Genomic DNA, 19,550 nt, shown 5'->3' on the forward strand with positions numbered 1-19,550 from the left:
TTCCACAAACAAATGCCTATGAAATCAAGGGCCTCTCTAATCAAAACACACTTATATTTCACTTTAGAAAGAAGCACAATCTCCTAGTAACCAGAGAGCAGCAAAATTTGCTCTAAAAACAACTAGAATTTGTGTGGATCTGACCCTTTTGAGCTCCTAACCCTTACCTTCTGCTATACCAGGAAACCTTCAGGTAGGATGGTAGGCCCCATGTAGACTTTAATAAGCATTGGAAATACTGTTTTATTTCATTTCATTTCATTTCATTTCATTTCATTTCATTTCATTTCATTTCATTTCATTTTGTTTTATTTTATCTTATTTTTTTTAGAGAAGGAGAGAGAAAGCATGCAGGGAAGAGGGGCACAGGGAGAGAGAGACAGAGACAGAGACAGAGACAGAGAGACAGAGAGAGAGAGAGAGAGAGAGAGAGAGGGAGAATCTTAAGTAGGCTCCACGCTGAGCCTAAAGAGGAACCTAAAGTGGAGCTTGATCACAAGACCATGAGTTCATGACCTCTACTGAAATCAAGAGTCCAATGCTCAACCTGACTGAGCCACCCAGGCATCCTGCATATTAAATACTTCTTAAAAACATCTACCAATTCCTTTTATTGCCTACCTTACTTTCAAAGAAGAATTACAGGTCCCCAACAAATTTTTTTTTATTTTAATTTTTTTTTAATTTTTTTTAACGTTTATTTATTTTTGAGACAGAGAGAGACAGAGCATGAACGGGGGCGGGGCAGAGAGAGAGGGAGACACAGAATAGGAAGCAGGCTCCAGGCTCTGAGCCATCAGCCCAGAGCCTGACTCCGGGCTGGAACTCACGGACCGCGAGATCGTGACCTGAGCTGAAGTCGGACGCTTAACTGACTGAGCCACCCAGGCGCCCCCAATTTTTTTTTTAATTAGAGGAAATTAGAAGAAAGAAAAAAATGAGGACAGAAAAAAGTGAAACCAGAGATGAGGTTAGTATGTGAAATATGCGCAGTAGGATTTGGGGAATTTAATCTAGATGAACCACAATTTTGCCTCTTAAATCTCTCTAGAAGCCGAGAAAAGGGAGAAACATAATAAATGATGAGATTTCAACGTCCACACGATAGAATTGAACAGGTTGCTCAGTACTTTTCCAGGTACTGAGAAAAATGTTTCCAATAAATAGAATGTGTATAATGTCATAAATAATATTCTCTCAAAAACGGACTCTATAGTGAATATAATACATTTTGTAGGGACTTTTTTCACAATATGCAAATGATGTGATGAATCATTAAAAGGAAACCTACAAATAATCCAAAGGTCTTCTATAGCCAATTTAATACCGTGTGCTAAGTGTACTAGATGATTTTTCCCCCCACAGTTGTGGTAATATTGAGCAGCTCTACCTCAAAATACTTCCCCTCAGAAGTTTAAAAAATGCAGATATTTCATGCTGATTGATGCATGCAAACCCTAACACTTTAACATTTAGTCACACCATAGGCACATTTGACAACCACCAGGTCAAGCATACTAACAAAGAGACAAGGTGTATTAGACACACATTTTGTATAAAGTAGTTTATTTGACCTTTAAAACAAACGGGATTTGTTAAAAAGTGACAATTATATACTAAAGATAAACCGTTGACTTACTTTACATAAGATTTAAATATAATTATAAGCCTATCTGGCAAGTATGAATTTAGCTTTGAACACTAAGGCTTTACAGAGAGAGCTTGTAAATATTTGTCTAGCCAGAGATGACGCCAATCAACATGTCATTCCTGCTTTTGAAACACTGTCTTCTACTCTCCTTCCCTATTGAATCTGTGCATGTGCCCCCCCACCCCGCCCCGCCCCAGAGAATTAAGAATCCACTGTATTTCCTCAAAATCCAGTGAGGATATCACCAGGGTCCTGCAGTTTGGGAGGTGAATCCAGAGAAGCTTCTTCCCTTGTTCTACACTTTCGTGTCTTGCTCTTCCCTTTGTTTTTATAGTTTCTGTTCTCTGCAGCTGCACATCTGGACAGTGTGATACATTTCTACTGCTTCTCTCTTTTGAGCTTCTCTTTCCACATATTTGGTCTCTGTCACACTGTCATCACTTTTCTTTGACCTCCTTGTGCCCTAACTCACGCCTCACTCTCTGTGGCCACGTGCCCCCCAGTAGGCAAACCTCCAGGTATTGTTCCCACTCGGTGACTTATGTGTCCCACACAGTTCAACTTCCTTGCTCAGACTTTCTCATACTGTGCGTTGCAGGAGGTTCTCAACCTTAGGAAACCGTGTTCATGGAAAGAAGTCTCTGAATTCTGAGAGCCACCAAGAATACAACTGCCCTCTCCCTGGGAATCCAAACAATTCTCTATACATGATACTTTCCTTCTGTGTTCATTGGAAATGCTCAGGTCACAGCTACAAGATGAAATCAAAGTGGCTCTCTATCCCTAAGGCTATGCAGACATCAGAAAAACTTTGATATTTAATATCAACTGGATTTGTGCTACACGTGAGTCTTTAAAAAGTTTCAGGAAGTGGATGCTCAAAAAACACACAGGGCGAAAATCCTTCACAGGGAAATTTCCCAAGGCAGCATAGATTCTTTGTCCACTAGCATAGAGAATGGATGAACATCAGCAATAGTATACTCAGGAAAAATCACACTCCTGAGGTCACCTGAGGAGATTTTTTTTCCCCAAATGTCCATGGCAACAAATGTCATTATCCCATAAGCTTTTCTCCCCATCAATATGTGTATAACAACTTTCATTGTAAGAAGAAGGCAATCTTTAAACACTTCTATTAAACAACATGAAAAAAAAGTGAGTTCATATGAAATTCTTATACATATGGGAAAATATTGCTCTATTTTTACTATTATCATTAATAGCATATGTTGGTGATCCATTGCACAAAACATTCTGCTATGTGCCACCATCGAGAGAAAAATACAATTGCATCACTCTCCCATTACTTCAACTCTGAGCAAAGTTCTCATAAGGAATGCTATTTCCTGGAGCACCTGGCTGGTTTAGTTGGTAAAACGTGTGACTGTTGGTCTCATGTTGTGAGTTTGAGGCCCATATTGGGTGTGGAGATCACTTAAAAATTAAAAAAAAAAATCTTTAAAAGAAAGGAATGCTACTTCCTGAGAGCCAGTCAGGCATTTTGGATAGTGCCTTCACAGGTTCAGATCACATGGATACTAATTAGCTTACTGACAGCAAAGTATTTCTATGAATGGAGCTCCCTTAACTCAGATGATTAATTGCAATTCCCAAAAGTAACTGTCACCTAATGAGCGGTGCACATTCTCGTAGGAGCTGGATCCTATAATCAAGGCCTATTAACAACTCTAGAGAGATATGGTATCATCAACCCATCAAAAAGAGAAAACTTGCACAAAAATGCAATTCAATCCATTATTTTCTTTGATAAACAACATCCATAATTGATAGATACGGTAAAAAGAACGGAACAAAGAATGGACTTTTTAAAAAAGGAATTATGATTAACAATAATTAACACACACAGTGCTTTTTCTTGTAGTGCTTTATAAATATTGATTTAATCCTTACAAATTCCTATGCAGTTGGTGCATCACGATTGTGCACATTTTAAAGAAGAAGAGAGCAAGGCAGAGAGAGGTTAAGTGAATTCTAGTAAATCATCCAAGGATATATCGCTCGTGAACTTCAAAGCTAGATTTGAACTTGGTAGGCTGAATCCAGAATCTGTGTTAATTACTACACTGCAGTTTTTTACTTAAAAACAGAAAATCAGAAATGCAGCTTGATGGGCACACACTGCATGTGATCCTGACAAATTGTCTTTCTAATGCTTTTGATATTTACAGAGTTAGAGAGTATCAATCATTGATAGTAATAGTGGTTCAGTTTACTGATCACCTACTATGGGTTGAGCATTTTACCTACATCACTTCTAACAATATCGTTCTAAGTTATTATGTGATCCATATATGTACACATAAAGAACCTCAGAGAAGATAAGTCATTTGCTTAAGTTTTCATAGCCGGTCAATGGCATCACCTGGATTTAAAACCAGATCTCTCCAAATTTAAAGATTATATATACACTTAACTTTCAGTTAAGACTATTTCGTAAAAGAATAATTGGGGTCCACAGTCCATCTAAGTCTTTGCAGGCTGTCACCAATATAGGTTTGCCAGACAAATTTGGAAATAAACATGATGTAACAAGAAAAAGGAAGAGAAAGAAAAACAGGATAAAGATTTTAGTGTAGGTTGCATTAACCTTTAGTCGGCATGGACCAGTGAAATGGGTAAATAGAAATTGACCCGCCAGTCCAATTTTAGCTAGTACCATATTTCTTTAAGAATGACTTCCAGATGCTGGCTTTGGTGTCCATTTTGTTATTTCTGGCAAAGAAAATTCTTTTGCATTTTGTCAGCCTGAGAGAGCAGAATCTATTAATCAGTGCCAGCCATGATTTGTTCCTCCAGCATAAAAGTACAGGCCTTTTCCTTGGAATGCTTTTATTTATAACCATCTTTTTTCTCTGTTTCTGCCTACAAGGATGCACATTCATATTTTCACCATGAACTGTGTCAGAGTGTAATGCTAGTCTGTTAATTTAGTGAATTAATTAGCATGAATAAGTAAATGGCACACTCCTTGGGGAACACAAGTAGTCCTTCTAAGGCAGCGGCTCTCAAACTTTGGTATGTACCAGAAGGATCTAGAGTATTAAAGGGAAATACAAAGGCTAGGCTTATTAAAGTAACACAGGCCTGGGTCTTTGCATTTTTGTGAAGTTACCAAGTGATTGTGATACCAAACAAAGTTTGAGAACCACTGTTCTGTGGTTTATTTCAGCCCTGCTTTTTTCTAGTTCTCGGAGCTGAGCCCATGAAGTTTCCCAGATTCATGTCTCCTTTTTCACTCATCTCCTGAACTAAAGCAATGGAGTTTAAGAAAGATTACCTTGCAGGAGCGCCTGGGTGGCTCAGTTGGTTGGGCTTCCGACTTCGGCTCAGATCATGATCTCACAGTCTGTGAGTTCGAGCCCTGCGTCAGGCTCTGTGCTGACAGCTCAGAGCCTGAAGCCTGCTTCAGATTCTATGTCTCCCTCTCTCTCTGACCCTCGCCCATTCATGCTCTGTCTCTCTCTGTCTCAACAATAAATAAACGTTAAAAAAACAAACAAAAAAAAACCCCAAAAAACAAAGATTACCTTGCAGATCCAAATGGACTCTAAGCTGGCTTCTGGGTCACAGCTTCTCCTCTCTGTGCCTGGTTCTAGGCCTGGGCTTAGGTTTGTATTTTCTTTAGTGTTCGTCTAGTCATCCAGACACAGGAGCCTTTCTTCCCAATGCCCATTCTGTGACCAGTTACACTTGGTTTGGGCCAGTCCCCCACCTGGGTCTTAACATATATCCAGTGAAATATACTTCCACATAAATATCTCCTTAGAGACTTACCTGGACTGTTTGATTTTTGCACACCACCCAACAGTGCTCTCAAACTTTGGATGGTGTTTTAGGCAGGCCCCAATGATTCTTTTCTCCCAGAATTCACGCATTTGTATAATTCCTTCTTATTGACTGTTGGCTGGACTTGCTGCTTTACTTCTAATGAACAGAAAATGGCAGAAGTGATGGGATGTCACTTCTGAGATGAAGTTATGATAAGACCGTGGCTCCTACCTTGGAACGTTTCTCCCCACTTTCTCTTTGGGATTGCTTTACCTCAGAAGCACACATCTGCCGTGATGTGAGGCAGCCTATGGAAAGGCCCATGTGGCAAAGAACCAACTGCCATAAGACAAATGGTTGGGAGAAATGCGATAAGCCTCTTGTAAGCATAAAAATCTCACTGGACAGTTTAAGCCAGGAATCAGTGTTAACAAGCTCGATGAGAACGGCTCACCTCTAGTTCTTATTTTATGAAAGGAGATGTACAAATGAAAAAAAAAAAAAAAACACATTAAATGTACAGCAAATGCCCACAAAAAAAATTGTTGGAAAAAATAAGATAAACCTTTGTGAGTGTGAAAATCTATTAGGGATCTGCTGAGATCTTTTCTGGCTTGTCCTGAAATATATATGGCCAGCTTCCTGATTTTATACAAAGGGTTGCGTTAGTTAAGAGCAAGGAACAGAGAATAAGAGTGTAACAGTGTCTTCTTAGGAGTTCTTGAAGTTCATTTGGCACTCACGTGCCTTCGAATGAGAGAGCAGTGTTAAGACCGTGACCACACAGAAAAGGCTGTAGAATAAAAATAAAGTAGAGAATATTGGGAATTATAATAATTGAGTCACAAATTCAACAGAGCAAGAAAAGAAGTTCCAACATTGTGATGATATTGCACAGTACCCAATTTGTGGTTATTTCTAAGAAAAATATCCTAACAGTTTTCACATGTCACCAACTTTTTACTCAAGTAAACTCCAAACCCTAAACCCTTTGCAATTTTTAAACTCACATATTTTAAATATAATTTTTTTTTACTTTGTTACGGATTCCATTTATTTTATAAAACACCTTTTTCACGCTTTCAGATATTTAGCAACTGAACAATCTCTTTTTTTTTTTTTAAATGCCAGCTGGAATTGTATTATTATATATATTTTTATGTGTAAAGACTAAACTGATAAAAATCCTATTTCTGATTTCCTGACTGAATTCCATGTGTCTTTTAGAGCACAGGAGAAAATAAAGAAAATAAAGTTTCCTTCTAGGTCCTCCACACTTCTGAGTATCAACATATTTCAAGTATTTATTCCAATGCTAAAAATATCTCCAACATTAAAATGGTGACAAGATCCATTTTGAGTCAGTGAACTACTTCAAGAAAGCAAATGATATACTTCTGAAAGTTGTTTTCTTTTTTATTTGTATTTATTTTTAATTTTTTTAATGTTTATTATTTTTGAGAGACAGAGAGACAGAGCACAAGCAGGGGTGGGACAGAGAGAGAGGGAGACACACAAACAGAGGTAGGCTCCAGGCTCTGAGCTATCAGCACAGAGCTTGATGCAGGGCTCGAACCCATATACTGTGAGATCATGACCTGAGCTGAAGTCGGTCACTTACCCAAATGGGCCACCCAAGTGCCCAGAAAGTTGTTTTAATTTATTTAATCCACAAGGGCACTGAGTAGGCCCTACAATATCACCACTCTTAATACTTGCTTGATGAGCTTATAGCCCTTTTGACCCTTGTAGGTGGGATTTACAGTTATAGAAATGTAATTTGCTTCTTTCTCTCTTCAAATTGTATGCCTCACATCTCCCCATGTCATTGAGTACATAGTATTTTGTTATCTGGATGTCTTATTACTTATTTATCCTATCTCCTGCTGCTAAATATTTAGATCATAATTTTTCAATACAATTAACTCCAGTAGATAGTCTCATGCATAACTTTTTGTGAGTACCCAAGATTATTTCTGTAAAATAAATTCTTAGAAATGGAATTGATAAACTGAAGACAGGAATATTGCTAGAGCATCAACATGTATTGCCAAGTGACCTTCCATGAAGCTTTTTAGCACCTGACATTCTTCTCAGCAGCGTAAAGCCCATTTCCTCATTTACTCACCATGGTGCTTTGTTTTTGACAGTTTGTGTTTGTTTGTTTTTTTTTCTTTTATTTGGGGCTAATTTCATAGTAGAAAACGTAACCTAATTACTATTTGTTAGTGTTCCCCAACCTCTTTATGATTCTGAACATTTTAAAATGGTAAATATCATTTTTAGTGACTTTATAATATTCCATCCTAGGGAAATACCAAAAGTACTTAATCAGTCCTCATTTTTTTTTTTTAACTTTTAGGTCCCTTCTAAATAATCCTTTTAATAATGTTGCAAATAACTTTAATTTACATTTCTGTTTTCCTCAAGCTGGATTCCCACAAGAAATTAGTAGAAGAAAGAGTATTGCTAAGGAGATTTACAGAAAGCCCTTATTAAATTATCAGCATGAGATAACATTTGTTATGGGTTAAATTGTGTCCACCCAAAAGATAGGCTGAAGTCCTCGTTCGTGGGATCTATGAACATGAGCTTTTTTGGGATTAGGATCATTTGATAATTCTCTCATGAGATTCTCTAAGAAATTATATCTAAATTATGTTTAAAAAGAACAATCTGTTGGGAGAAACAAGAGAATTAAGGGATTGCATTGGTAGTTTTATTCCTGTGAAGGGCAGGTTAGATTTGAGGATGCTTTCCCTCCCTGTAGACCATCACATTTATAGCAAGAATATTTATTACTTTCAAATAAGGTTAGATGGGGGCAAACTTCCATTAAACTTCCAGTAGAACAGGAAGCCATGTGATTATAAACAAGGTCAATAATACTTAAGTTATTTTTTTTAATTTTTTTTCAACGTTTATTTATTTTTGGGACAGAGAGAGACCAAGCATGAACGGGGGAGGGGCAGAGAGAGAGGGAGACACAGAATCGGAAACAGGCTCCAGGCTCTGAGCCATCAGCCCAGAGCCTGACGCGGGGCTCGAACTCACGGACTGCAAGATCGTGACCCGGCTGAAGTCGGATGCTTAACTGACTGCGCCACCCAGGCGCCCCTATACTTAAGTTATTTTTAAGAAAGAAATAACAGTGATTTTTATTGCTTACAAAGAAGGAGAGAAATATGAATGGGAGGGAGGGATGGAAAGAGAGTGAGAAAAAAAAAAAAAAAACTCTGGAGAACCAAAGCAATCAGATTATTTTTTAGTTAATGAAACACTAGTGTCTTGTGATGAAGAGATGAAACTGAAGGTAAGTCATACAAAATCTCCAGGAGTTACGGTCCTGTCAGAATCCCCTCTCCACGGTAAAAGCAAGAGGCCATGATGATAATCACTGTGGGAACCTCTAAGATAAGGATTTATCTCCAAGAATAGCAATAAAAAGCTGACAAGTACAATTTAATTATGATGGAGTAGGTCTTGACTGACTGTAAATCTCCCTCTGGGGTGTGTATGAAAATTAAGATGCAGGAGTATATGTTTTAATTTATAGGATTCTTCTTCGGACTGCTTATAAATCAAAAGAATAGCAGAAATTTCAAGGACAAAATACATGCTCTGATCATTTTTTGAGTCCTTCTCGGGTGGGTTAGATTTTTTTTTTCCCTTTGATTCTATAAAGTCAGTGATCCCGACTTTTCATGCTTACCTTGTCCTATACCTTATCATGTTCACAGTCACAAGGCCTAATGAATAGACACTGTGAAATGATATGGTGTAGACTCCTAAGATTCAATTGTAGTGTCTGTGAATAAGAAATCAGGTAGAATATTGCAAATGTACTTAATAAATATGTCCTAATGTGTAAAATAACATATAAACTATATGTGAGCATGTTTAGTTAGTTATAGATACCCATATCGTTATTTATTCTATGAAACATTCACAATTATTTACTTAGCCTTCACATTTATAAGAAGTAGTAGGCTTTATGAAGCTCCCCTTTTAAACCAATGAAAAATTTATTTTCCTTGATATAAAGAAAATAGAAAAACAATGAATAATTTGTTCTTCCTCTTATCAAAGGAAAACATTAAAACATAAATCCAGTTATGGCTAATGATTTTTCGTATGTTACATTTGAAATAAATTGCTTGAATTTGCATGCTATCGTGTTTCAATTTGAGTAAATATTATGAAAATTGTTGCCTAGTCCTAGTTGTTAGTGTTCACTCCACCCAAATTTTTTAAAGCCGCCCATGGTAATGAGATAACCAAGGGACAGCAAAGACTAGGGAATGTATTAGTACAGGAGCTCAGAGGAAGCTACGTGATAAAAGCAGGGCAACGATGCTTGAGGTATACAAGAGACTCAAATTGGAGTGGCGCCTAGTTTACAATAAATCAAGGATTTGATATTCCCTCGCAACCCTACCTCACTGCTTTACTCTGATATAATGTGATCCTATATTTCTGACCACGGTGATTAAAGCAATGGTTCTCAATCTGGGGACACTTATGTCTACCAGAGGGCATTTGGTGATATTAGAGACATTTTTGTTTGCACAGCCTATTTGGGGGACAGGGACAGGGGGTGCTATTGATACCTAGTTGGTAGACCTTCATAGAATACACAGGACAACTATCTACAATACACCATTTGCTGGCCCAGAACGTCAGCGTGCCTAGGTCAAGGACAAATCAAGCAAATCAAGCAAGGTCAGTCAGAGCTCTTTCTTAAGAGTTTTGAATTTAACAGGGAGTTAAATGAAGCAAAGGAAAATTAACGTACAAAAAAAAAAAAGAGTTTTGAATTTGTCTTTTAGATTTTAAAGATGGGAGAATGATGTTCAGTTTCCCTGTGTGACAAAGCTTGGAAAATGGAATAAAGGAACTGCCTCATGGGAGAGAGTGAGGCTGAAGCCGTCGCACAGAAGCAGCAGAGCTGGAGGCAGAAAGGTCAGAGCCCCAAGGGCTTTCAATTCCATCTCTTGTTGCTCCTAAGTACAATCCAGCCTTTTCTAGTTACGTTAACTAAATGGATATAAATTCTCTCTAAGTTTGGTATGTAAAGCATCACACTCTTCTTTATAACCTGTTCCCAGTGTACAGAGGCCGGGGCAAAATGTTGGCCCTAAAAGCACACCATCTAGGGGAACTTGCATGCTCCCTGTGTCTACTCTCTGTGGGGAGAGCTCTCCCACCCAGAGGCCAGGGTCCTCTAAGCCTTTTTATTCCACTGCTCACACTTGTGTGGTCTGAGCTACCTGAGGGGTAGGGGCAGACCCTTGTCAGGCTGCAGTAGTCATTAAAGAGGCTAACGTGTGTAAGTTATGTTAGGTCAAGCTGGCTCAAGACTCTTGAAGTCATGAATCACCTTTGTGTGTGCAACTTTCTGAAGAGGAACACTTTTGGTACCAGCCCCTGCTACTTCTGGGATTCAGGCTGGTATCAGGAGGGTTCAGTCCATGCTTCTGCCTCTTCTGATTTGGTGCTAGGGCCAAGCCTCAAGTCTCATCTCCCTCAGCCTTCTTTGGGTGTTTATGGGGGGAGGGGCATGGAGATGGGGAAGAGGGAAGGAGGGAGGACCCATCTTCATGTTCCTCATATCAGCTGAGTGCCCTCGTCCCCAAGGCTCTGACTACCATAATTTCAGGCTGGTTTGCTAAGGCAAACAAAAGATCCTTTTACGAATTTACTCTAGGGCAAGTTTGCCTGTCTAGATGGGCATAATTAATAAGGGCCATAATAATCTGCTCAAAGGTGAAGCATTTGGGCTCATGCTGAGGGTGCTCTTTCCCTGAGGAAGAGAAAATCAATTACTTTCCAACAGGACATCCCTTTGATAAGATACTCTCACAATAAAAGCCCCTATCTCAATACAGTTTCGCACTGCACTCTTGAAGATAAATCCTTAAACAACGCTCTCACCTGCTCTTTACTCGAAGTTGGCTCTTACTGATTTTGTGATGCAGAGAGAGTCTTTTCAGTAGTATGTTCAAAATAGTGTAAAATCACACTTCTAGTCCTGGAGATTTATGCCTGAGAGAAAACAATACTCCAGGGAAAGCTGTCACACTCACCTAGTCTCCTACTAGACATACCTCTCCTCCCCTCCTTCTCTCCTTTCTTCCCTCCCTTCAGTCCTTCCTTTCCAAATAATAACCCTAATGAACTGTTACACAAGTTCTTCTGAAAGAACTGCTCTTCTGAAATCATTTAGTTTTAGAATTCTCCTAACAAATGAAAAACCTTTTAATATTTCCAGATTAATTGGGTTTATGTGCAATTAGAATAAAAGTACCTATTAGCTGTCAGTGAATAAGGAGTTGCAATTTTTCTTTTCTCCTTTCTATCACTTTCGCTACCCCAAAAAGAAAAAAAAGGTAGAAAATGACAGGGAAAGATTTAATTTCACCTCAGCCTACCCACTTCTCTGTGTGGCCTTTTTCTCCATAATTACCTTCATTTTGTATTTTCTAATTACCACGATAGATGTTAAGTTGACATTAAAGTTAAATTCTCACATCATCAATAAAATGCACTGTTCTTGCAAATTCTTTGTTATAGCTGAAGCCTTGAAGTTCAAGTCTATTTGTAGCAAGAAGCTTCTCGATACTATAAGCGTTTACTTAAAGAGATTTTTTTTGAATCTTGTTCATTAAGGTAATAAGCCTTATATTTTCACTCAGCAGATATTAAAATGCTTATATGAGAGCATTGTTGACTAGTTTCTAAAGCAAAGTAAATTTTACAACACACAGTTGTTTCTGTCTTTGACAAATGGGAATTTTACAAGAAAAATCCTTGCTTCATATGCTTCCTTTCTCAATCCATGCCCAAGGGATTCACTATCCATGGGAGATAAATGTCAAACTATATGTAAAATATACTTGAGAACTGGAGGTCCTTAGTGGCCCTGAGCAATACAGTTCTGGGATTGATGGTGTCAATAACAGTCATGTTGTAGTTTCTGGCTTCAGTTTCCTTATGCACGCAGAGATAGAATGTGCTGCATTTCTTAGAACTAGTAATTAAACATTCAATAACATCCATTCTGTTCATCTCTCTGTATACAAATAAAGCTTTAGAACTACCTACATATATGTGCACAGAGTTTTTTTTTTTTAATGTTATTGTGTAGTTCAATCCCAAATGTGTTTTACAGCATCCTCTTCATCGAAGTCCATTTTAACTTTCCTGACCTAAACTGTAAATCTCCTTTCTCTAAATCCACAGATAATCTGACACTCTAAAGCATAAGCGCAACATTAAATAAAATCGAAATGTAGATTCTAACAAATTTATGAAATTTTAGAATGAGGGGAACATAGTCACCCCATATCTGATTAGAAGATTACCCATATTTGCCTTAGGTAATCCTTCCTTCTGCACTGTGTTCACACTTTCCTCTTGGACGTCTTTCATTTCTCTGAGTCTTTATACCTTTGTTCTGCTGCCTGGTTTCCTGGGACCGGAGGGGTCTCAGAAGGATTGACCACCACTCAACAAAGGAGAGTAAAGGGCCCTGAGATCAGTCTACCCTACATGTTCTCATTTTCCAGGAAAAAATAAAATTAAAAATAAAGAAGTTGCAATAAGTTAATTATTCAATTTACAAGGGAAAAATTGGGGTTTGCAAACATGGTTTCATTTTTTGAAATGAAGTTCTGTATACATTTTTTAAATAACTCAAGAATTTTATTCTGGCTAGCTTTATAGTATATTTTTAGTTAAGTGACTCAAATTCAGAGAGGTAGGGAAAGAAGACATGATGTATATATTTGTCCTAGCAGTAGATATATGAATGTTTTATATTTTAACTATAAGGTATATGTCCTAAATTTTAATTACTATGCAGCTCTTACCCTCTACTGTTAAAATTAAAACAATCTACAATAGTCTATGTCATCACACACACACACACACACACACACACACACACACACACACACAACTATAAGAAATTAGGAACCCTAGCCAACTAAAGATCAAAATAATTCATGAGACAAAGTATAGTTCTAGAAAACCAATAATTCCAAAGATCTGTGAGTATCTGTAATAGGCATTTTGCAAAATGATTTGGTAACCCTACCTTCAAGACTAGCAATTATTCTGTTGAGTTGAACAGGTCTCCTTTAATTGTCCCTAAGAGTAGTTAACTATGTTGCCCTTAGTAGTGCAAACAAATGCAATTCTATAGAATTTCTCTCTATTGGCCTATCTGAATCAAATAAAAGATTTAAACTTTTTGAGCCGAGGAAAATATTTTAAGAATCAAAGATCTGAAGTCTTCACATTGGTTCATTCCACTTCTGCTTTATGGATGGTTTTTAGTTCCTTCTCTGAATCAAACTTACCTGTCCTATGAATCATTTCTCTAAGATTCTACTCTTTTTATTATACAGAAGTATTCTTCTGAGAATACTTATTAATTGCTGGTTTATACTGGTTTATACCCTTCCCAAGTGATAGCTACTTAGGGGACAAGTAACATTTCTGAGAACATTACTTTCTTGGGGAGGACACAGTGCTACAGTTAACACTAATAAACTGAATGATAAAATTGTCAGAAGAGGTACAGGATAGTAGAGAGATATTTTTTGTTGAAGAAACTTTTTTTCCTTATGTTACTTTATATTGACTATGAGTTACTCTATACTTATTTCTTGGCATGTTCACAACATCAATATGATAATGCTTAATAAATGTCTGCTATCTGGGGCACCTGGGTGGCTCAGTTGGTTCAGCATCCGACTTCAGCTCAGGTCATGATCTCAGGGTTTGTGATTTTGAGTTCGAGCCCCACATCGCGGTCTGTGCTGACAGCTTAGAGCCTGGAGCCTGCTTTGGATTCTGTGTGTGTCTCTCTCTCTCTACCCCTTCTCCACTCACACTCTGTCTGTCTCTCTCTCTCTCTCAAAAGTAAACATTAAAAATTTTTTAAAACAATAAATAAATAGTCTGATATCTTTGTAAAAGGAACTTAATATAGATATACTTTTTGGAGGCTGTTCCTCTTATCTAAGTTTATTTAGCAGTTATTTCTTACATTCCAATTACTATTAGCATATTTTTTCTTGATATAAAAGCAATTAAACTTAAAGTGAAAATACTGCCCCACACTGTTTTGCTGTATAGTTTGTAAATGTTTTTAACATCTAGCAATTTTATATGTGAGTAGGAATGGAAAGGAGATTTCTCCTGTGTTCTTGGTCCTCATCTTGACCAAAAGTCAGCTGTGTTTTTAAATACAGAGCTTTGGATTACTGAATGCTTACATTTGATAAACAAAAGAGCTCTTCTTTATGGGTCACCTAACCTTGTTGAAGGAGAAAATAAGAGAATAAGCCTTTTGTGTGATTGCGTATTTGGGGAAACTTAGGAGGGAAGGGACAAGTGTAGAGTCTGCTAGGTTCAGCTCACACATGCCGAGGATCCATTCTTGAAGAACTGTTCCAAAGTGTGGTGCCCAGAAGGTGCCCTGTAAGTGACTACAGAGGCCTCTAGTGACAGCTGCTGATAAATGACCTTTCTATCCCCATCAGTGGCAATCCAATCTTCAGATCTGTAGGAACTCTAAACTGTCTATTAGCAGAATCACCAGCTTTCTGATTGAGAAATGATGAGTAACAACACCCTCCCCTGTCATGATTCTGTCCAGGTCATAACTTCGGGAAGAGTATTAAGTTTTTCAATTCATCCATTTTTAAATATTTACAGGCTATGAATATTATGTTGTTATCTGCATTTCTGAGTTAAGTCTAAAAGCAAATGTGACTGCAAAACAGATGACTGAAATGAACCCATAGAAAATGTAAGAAAGAAAATTCTTCTAACTCTGAATTCTGACCAGGAATTACAGCAAGTAACAAGGAGCAAAGGTATCAAGGTGAATTATAAAGATTCATTTGATTACTTATGGGAGAGATAAAAATGCATCTAAGTGTATTAATGATATTCTGAGTTTAAACTTAAGGTTAACCTGTAAATTATGATGACTAGACATGTGGTAGTTAAATGGTAGCTGTTAAATAGAAAATAGTTATGCATACATAAATGTTTATAATTTTAGAATGCTTGGGACACCTGGCTGGCTCAGTCAGAAGAGCAGGCGACTTTGTCTCAGGGTCGTGAGTTCAAGCCCCACGTTGGGTATAGAGACTACTTAAAAATCAAATCTTTAAAAGCAAAAAGAAGAATACTAAGCAAACTATAATTTTTTTCACATTTACCCTCTTACAGAACAATGAGGATCAAGGGATTTTTCTTTCACATCCTTTAACTGAAATTCCATAGAAAGATACTCAAATATAGTTCTGCCAAATAGTACATAGAAGGTTTGTAAAAAGGAGTATTGAGCAGGCTTCGGCAGATACACATCATGTCAAAATTTACTAACCAAATAAATATTCTCAGTGACACTATAGATAGAAACATGTTGGATATCCTTGACATGTACAACTGCACGGCTTTAAAAATTGGATCTTGATGAAGATGGGTAAGATGATTTACTCTGGCTCATTTGCAAACATAAGTAATTTTCAAAACTCTGAGTTCTTTTTTTTAATTTAAATAAATGCATTTTTAGTGTAGCCAAAATATCCAGATGCGTAAAATAAAAAATTATGCATATTGGAAATGAGACAGTCACGGTCTCCTGGTTTTCCATTTGAATTAGGCAAATATGGATTTGGTAGGTAGCATGTCTCCTGAAAATAGGGTTACATTTTATAAGAGTGATTAAGTGGTCCAGTGCTCAAAAAGTGAGATAACATTTTGAAATCAGCCAAGAACGCAAGGAACCTAGAAAAAGTTGATGAGTGCTCTTAGAAGGATCTTATGAGCAAGTTAGCTTCAATTTTCTGATTACTGCAACAAGGAATAAAAGAGAGAGAGAGAGAGAGAGAGAGAGAGAGAGAGAGAGAGAGAGAGACCACTACTGCCATCTGTTGGTCAAATAAAACACCAGCAGCAAAATCTTCCCCCAAACACTAAGGACTCTTGCTAACCCTCACTGGACTAGTTCCAGATAAACCTCGCATTCTGTTAGAATACCAAACAAGAGGCTATTGTTCAAATAAACTTCTCCTTTCTGTTCTGTGCATTGTTCCTTCCCGGTGTGTTCTAAGAAAGGGAGAATGTTTGCACCCTGACACAAATCAAGAGATCTACAAAAACAGTTCATCTTGTAACTAAAGTTAACAGTGGTTCACTGTGTTTTCACATGTATGAATGTGTGTGTGTGTGTGTGTGTGTGTGTGTGTGTGTGAGAGAGAGAGAGAGAGAGGCAGACAGACAGACAGACAGACAAAGAGAAATGAGTAGTAGAAAATGAGGGAAGTTTCTGGTATGGGGCGCAAGTAGTTTGGAAATACTTTTCTTAATCATTCTGATTGAAAACATTATCTTCAGAAAATGACCTTTAGCTAGGACGCCAGAATTTTACTTCTTTGTTGTTCAAGTGTGGACCCTAAACCAGTTTCGTCAGCATTACCTGGCCGCTTGTTAAAAGTGTAAAATCCCAGGCTCAATCAAAGAGTGAGAATCTAATTCAGAAATTAATTTCTCTGAATCATAATCTGCATTTTAAAAAGATTCTAAAATGATTCTTATGCATGTCAAAGTTTAAGAAAGGATATTTTACTTTGCTTCCATTAACGCATCTAAACATTGAACATGTTTGCCTTAGATTTACTGATTCTAAAATGTACATTTTTAATTATATTTTAACATCTTTAAAATTAGGTTATGTATTATAATCTATAATGTCTCATATTTCAGATAACGAAAGTGTTTTTCACTTCAGTAGTATATAATGTAATGATATATCTTGAAATTGGTGGAATCTTTGATTATGTGAAATATAATAGGCATCATTTTGTTAAGCAGAGAACCGAGTAGGCTAAAGCATAAAGCAGGTACAATAAAAATAGCTAATATTTTCTGAGCATTTATTATACACTACATATTTTGTTAAGTCATGCATTTTCTACTTAATCATGAAGCACTTTAACCACCTCCATTTTATGGATAGAAATAAGACTTGAGTTAAATAAATTTCCACATCACCATATGGACTATGTTAGATTCAGATAACAATCAGGTCTCTCTGATTCCAGAGGTCATGCTCTTAACCATGAAGCTATTGCTTCTGACAGATTTTTCTGTTACTGTAGAAGTAGCAGGAAAGGGTAGAAATGAGAAAAAGTCTAAAATAGAACTTTTGTTTTGTTTTGTTTGTTTTTTGTTTTGCGGGGTGTAGGGAAGGGATATTAAGGTCCATGGCCTTAGAGCTGGCAATGTTGGAGGCTGGAAATGTAAGAAAAGCATATATAAAATAGAAGGTGATATTCAAAACTGCCAATGTATAAAAAAATTTCAGAACAGAAGAGAAGGGCAGGCTGAAGTGAGGCTCTAAGCTGAGCACCTGGGAGTGGGGGAAAAGATGTTAGTATTGGTGATGGTGAAGCATTGCCTTGTCTTGCTGTGTTATCAAGGGCCATCTCTCTACAGGTATTGGAAATACATCGATAGTAAGCCTGTGAAGAAAAGCAATGGGAATTTCCCAGTGTTTTATTTGCATCGATAGGGTTTTCTTCTTTTTAATTTCTCTAGTATTTTAATGTTACACAAAAATAAGAACATTTCCTATGGTAACACAATCCACATTTTACCTCCTACCTTTTTGCCAACTGCTATGACTGCAACCTTCATAAACTAGTTTGCTCAATGAGATCACCAACAGCTCCAAATTGAAGATGCTCAAGGTAAATGATGATAATAGTCTCTGTCATCAGTAGAGTACTTGCAATTTCCCAGGTACCCCAAGCAGACCTTTCTATATGACACCCACTGTGTTACTATGGCCACTTTAAAAAATTTTTTTTTCAACGTTTATTTATTTTTTGGGAGACAGAGAGAGACAGAGCATGAACGGGGGAGGGGCAGAGAGAGAGGGAGACACAGAATCGGAAACAGGCTCCAGGCTCTGAGCCATCAGCCCAGAGCCCGACGCGGGGCTCGAACTCACGGACCGAGATCGTGACCTGGCTGAAGTCGGACGCTCAACCGACTGCGCCACCCAGGCGCCCCAAACTATGGCCACTTTAAAGATGAGGAAAGAGATGCTTAGAGGACTTGAGAGCCTAATGTTGCACAAACAGTAAGTGATAGAGATGAAAGTTCCTAATTTTTATTCACATGATCAACTAGTAGAGGAGGCAGTTAAGGAAATATAAGTGAAGTTGCTTCACACATAACAAAAGTAACAAAAGACCTAGGGGCACCTGGGTGGCTCAGTCGGTTGAACGGACTACTCTTGATTTCGGTTCAGGTCATCATCCCAGGGTGGTGGGATCAAGCTCCAAGCTCAGCGTGGAGCCTGCCTAAGATTCTCTCTCTCTTTCCCTCTACTCCTCCCCACCTCTCATGCACTGTCTTTCTCTCTCAAATTAAAAAAAAAAAAAAAAAAGGACAAGGCCTAGTTTGCATGAAATAGTCTGACTTTTAGTTCTCCCAGGTTAATTCTGTCTGAGGTCCCCAGGCATTCTCAACATTATCCTCGATTGGACAAAGAACCATATGGTTAATTTTCAGAGAGTGGTTAACTATGGTAATTCAGAAACAATCAGAATTAGCCCTCATTCTTATTGAGTTTGGGTAATTCAGAAAGAGTGGATTTTGTTCACTTCAGTCAAGTAATTGGCTACCAAATACTTAAAACCAGAAAGATGAGCAAAGAAGTATTTGCATGACTTGGCCCAAACCACATGCAAATGTGATCTCTAACGAATAACAGCATCCTACCTCTGAATCCTCAGCACAGGGATTGTCTTTGCTCACATCAGTTTGGAAATAAGCGTATTTATTACACTAAGTAATATTGTAAGTATTGCTAATAATGATGCTGGTAATCTCTTCCTGTAAAAGGCTGCACTCACTTGTTGTTGTAAGCCCCTTCCTGCTGATAAATTGCCCACAGGTTAAGGCAAGTCTCTTATAAATACTGCAGTGTGCCAGCCAGAAGAATAAAGTAAGCACAACTTCAAAATAATTATGGCAAAAAGCCATTTCCTATTGTCACTAAGTGTTTTAAAGGTTT

The 19,550-nt window shown here is 37.6% G+C and overlaps 1 long non-coding RNA gene across 3 annotated transcripts in view; it reads left to right on the plus strand.

Annotated features, from left to right (window-relative positions):
* LOC111556365 overlaps positions 1 to 19,550 on the plus strand; it is a 140,842-nt gene that overhangs the window by 88,036 nt on the left and 33,256 nt on the right. For 2 of the 3 annotated variants that reach the window (XR_002735842.2, XR_006584955.1), the window contains exons 4-5: positions 10,273 to 10,405; positions 15,170 to 15,338. This is a non-coding gene — a long non-coding RNA (uncharacterized LOC111556365). The remainder of the gene's footprint in view (positions 1 to 10,272; positions 10,406 to 15,169; positions 15,339 to 19,550) is intronic. The other variant, XR_006584956.1, reaches the window with a different exon arrangement.

Source organism: Felis catus, chromosome C2 (genome assembly GCF_018350175.1).
Source record: "Felis catus isolate Fca126 chromosome C2, F.catus_Fca126_mat1.0, whole genome shotgun sequence".
In the NCBI taxonomy this organism is placed as follows: domain Eukaryota; kingdom Metazoa; phylum Chordata; class Mammalia; order Carnivora; family Felidae; genus Felis; species Felis catus.